This window comes from Austrofundulus limnaeus, unplaced genomic scaffold (assembly GCF_001266775.1).
Source record: "Austrofundulus limnaeus strain Quisiro unplaced genomic scaffold, Austrofundulus_limnaeus-1.0 Scaffold313, whole genome shotgun sequence".
Taxonomy (NCBI): domain Eukaryota; kingdom Metazoa; phylum Chordata; class Actinopteri; order Cyprinodontiformes; family Rivulidae; genus Austrofundulus; species Austrofundulus limnaeus.
Genome location: NW_013952715.1, coordinates 443,053 through 447,230, shown reverse-complemented (window position 1 = coordinate 447,230; position 4,178 = coordinate 443,053). Strand labels below are relative to the sequence as shown.

General features: G+C 35.4%; 1 protein-coding gene across 1 annotated transcript in view; it reads right to left on the bottom strand.

The window, feature by feature from the left end:
• scp2a (sterol carrier protein 2a) overlaps positions 1-4,178 on the bottom strand; it is a gene marked incomplete at its 3' end in the record, with an annotated part of 104,434 nt that overhangs the window by 93,013 nt on the left and 7,243 nt on the right.

The following is a 4,178-nucleotide window of genomic DNA, read 5'->3' as shown; positions in this document are numbered from 1 at the left end:
GTTGGACTTTAAACAACATCAATGTTGGACTTTAGACAACAACATCAATGTTGGACTTTAGACAACAACATCAATGTTGGACTTTAAGATAAGATAAGATCAGATAAGATAAGATCAGATCAGATAAGATCAGATAAGATAAGATAAAACTTTATTGATCCCACAGTGGGGAAATTTGCACATTACAGCAGCTCAAAACAGGACAGGGTGAGATAGAATAAAGAAAGATAAGTAAAAGAAAAAAAAACACTATACTTGTGATATATTACAATGTACATATACCTTGTACAGTACATAAATGAATGTATATGAAGGTGCATATTAGTGATTTGCAGTGTAGGTGAATTGTCCAAGTGACTGATAACATCATGATGTGTTATACAGTCTAACTGCAGTTGGAATGAATGACCTACAGAAGCGCTCCGTCCTGCAGCGAGGATGTTTAAGTCTCTGACTGAAGGAGCTGCTCAGCCCCCCCAGTTTTATGCAGAGGGTGGTGGGGGTTGTCCATGATGGCTGGACATCATGGACCAAAGGGCAATGACATCACTGAATAAGTTCTTTACTTGGTACAATACTGCAATGGATTTGGCTATTTTTGTTCTTAAATGATTTATGAGCTCTCCGTATCAGGTTTTCATCAACAATGACACCCAAAAATTTCTAAAATGTTTAAGTTAAATAGTAACATTTCAACAGGGCATGAAGTTCAGTGTTTAATGAGCCCACATTTAAGTCCTAAAAGCCTGTTGTTCCACACTAAAAGGTCCCGTCTTTTGTCCTTTACGGCCCAGTTTAATGTCTGTCTCCAGAGAAAAATGTTCATATTGAACCTGTGTGGCACAACTTTGCCATGCTTCTCCTCCTACATACTTTGTCCTAGAGATGCCATTGTAATTTATATCTGTAAAATCCCTGTGCCAAATGATGGCTATGCCTTTTGGTGCCTGTAAAACTTATAGTTTTTGAAATATTAAATGTTTCATAAACTATAATGGCAGTCAATGGAGCCTTGTATTGGTCCAATACTGCCCTCTGCTGCCTCTACACAATATGGTACTGCACCATAGTTTCATAATATTTAAACTCAGTAGTTCAGTGATTACAATATTAATATGATTGTATTTTAATGTTTTACTGTAATACTATCTTTATGTTGTCCTTTTGCTGTAATATATTGCACTTAAGTGTCAATAATTGCATTGGCAAGGTAAACTTTTTCTGTATACATACAATCCAATCCCTGGGATTGTCCTCTGCCACATCTATAGTCTCATGATGAGCACTGTGGGCTTTCATGTGGGAGATCAGAGTTCAAATCCAGCTACTGCAATTTTAACAAAAATCTCTTCAAACTTCATATTGTCACACAATTACCTTAATTACAAACACCTGCTGACGTGACAGGCACAAGCTAGTATAGAAAACATATTTGAACTTGGTCAAAGTTCATTCTGAAAGTCCAATGCTCCTGCCTACATTGTCCTACACCTGCCATTGTAATTTCTATCTGTAAAGGTCCTGTGCCAAATGATTGCTATGCCTTTTGGTACCTGTACAACTTGTAGTTTTTGAAATATTAATGTTTAAACTTTATTCCAAAATTCATAAAATGGGAGTCAATGGGGCCTTGTAATGGTCCAATACTGCCCCATGCTGGACTCAACTTGGTACTGCTCCATACTTTAATAATATTTAATCTCAATAGTTCAGTGTTTACAGTACTAATATAATTGTATTATAATGTTTTACTATAATATTGTCTTAATACTGCTCTATTGTTGTAATACTATGCAGTTTAGTGTCAATAATTATATTGGCAATGTGGCCTCCTTCTGCACACATACAAACCAACCCCTGGCACCACAGTCTGCCACAGCTCCAACAGTCTAATGGTCTATGTCATGGCCTTTCATGTGGGAGATCAGGGTTCAAAACCCAGCTAACACTACTTTAACAAAATTCTCTTAAATCTTCATATTGTCACACAATTACCTTAATTACAAACACCTGCTGACGTGGCAGGCACAAGTTGGTATAGAAAACATATTTGAACTTGGTCAAAGTTCATTCTGCAAGTCGAATGCTCCTGCATACATTGTCCTACAGCTGCCATTGTATTTTCTATCTGTACAGGTCCTGTGCCAAATGATTGCTTTGCCTTTTGGTAAATAACTAAATATGATTGTATTTGGATGTTTTACTATATCATTGTCTTAATACTGCTCTATTGTTGTAATATTATGCAGCAGCTGCTATTGTAATTTCTATCTGTAAAGGTCATATGCCAAATGATTGCTATGCCTTTTGGTACCTGTACAACTTGTAGTTTTTGAAATATTAATGTTTTAACTTTATTCCAAATTCATATAATGGGAGTAAATGGGGCCTTGTAATGGTCCAATACTGGCCCCAGCTGTACTCAACTTGGAATTGCACCATAGTTTTTTTTTATATTTTTACCTCAATGCTTCAGTGTTTACACTATTAATATGATTGTACTCTCATGTTTTACTATTCATTTGTCTTAATACTGCTCTATTGTTGTCATATTATGCAGTTTAGTGTCAATAATTGTTTTGGCAATTTGGCCTCTTTCTACACACATACAAACCAACCCCTGGCACCACACTCTGCCACAGCTCTAACAGTCTAATGGTCTACGCCATGGGCTGTCATGAGGGAGCTCAGGGTTCAATCCCAGCTATGAACACTTTCATTTAAACCACATATTTTCAGATTATATTGTCACACCATTACACTCAATGGTTCAGTGTTTACAATAAAAAATATGATTTTATTCTCATGCTTTACTATAAAATTGTCTTAATACTGCTCTATTGTTGTAATATTATGCAGTTTAGTGTCAGTAATTGTATTGGCAATGTGGCCTCTTTCTGCACACATACAAACCAACCCGTTGCCACTTTCTGCCACAACTCCATTGGTCTAATGGTCTATGTCATGGAGTTTCATGTTGGAGATCAGGGTTCAAAAACAGCTAATGCAACTTTTACAAAAAATCTCTTCAAACTTCATATTGTCACATAATTACCTTAATTCTAACCTGCTGACGTGACAGGCACTAGCTGGTTTAGAAAACACATTTGAACTTGGTCAAAGTTCATTCTGCAGGTCCAATGCAGCAGGCAAAGCTATGCTGCAATGACATGCTATGTGGCAATGCACACTTGTTTTTACATTGTAAAAACCCATGTCTAGTTGTATTTGATTTTTACTACATGTGTTTTTAAGAAATTAATAAAGTAACTATTTAGATTTGTCTATTTTTTCTCAATTAAAACAAAAGGAGTTATCTTCAAAATACTTAAAATCTTTGAAATTGTTCATAAATCTTTGCTGTACTTTTCATCATTCTGCTTCTTTGGACTAATTTTAGTTTTTTCTTCTAACTTTTCAGCCATCTTTTTTTGCTCAGTTCAACTATTTTTCTGTTAATTTAAGCTTTTCAGGTTTCTCTCAGCTTCTTTCAGCTATTTTAAGCTTTTTGTGCCTCTTTTAGCTGATTTTTGCTTTTTTAGTTACTTTATAGCTATTTCAGATGTTTTTCATCAAAATTCATCTTTTTGTGATAATGTAAGCTTCGTACTCTCACTCCTTCAGTAAATATGCTTTTTCTCCATCTTTGTGCTAACTTTGTGATGACTCTGAAGCATTTTTAGCTATTTTTTAAGCTATTTTCTCCTAATTTTAGCTGCTTGAGCAGTTTGTCACTTTTAGCTGTTCTATTTTAGACTTTAAGCTAGTGTTGTTTCTTTTAGTTGTACAAACTCAGTTTCAGTTTCTTCTTGACAAGAAGCAACAGAATAAAACAGAAATGGATTCACTGTCCAGTGTTGCCTTCCATCAATCATCGTCTGCTTCTTCCCTTCCAGGTCACAGGATGCCCCGTGTCACAGAGTTCCTGTGCAAGAGCCAGGGTACACCCAGAACAGGGCCCGTATTTATAAAACTTCTTAGAGTGGATTTTTAGACTTAATGGGATCCACGATTAGTTGTAAAATTAAACTTTATTTGATAAACATATATTTTAACTGTAAAATAAAGACTGTAAATATACTGTGGGCTGTTCAGTTTTGTAATTTTTTTAAAAATATTTTAACATGGACGGAGCCATTTTATTTACACACAAAGCATTCTGGGTAAATGATGACGTG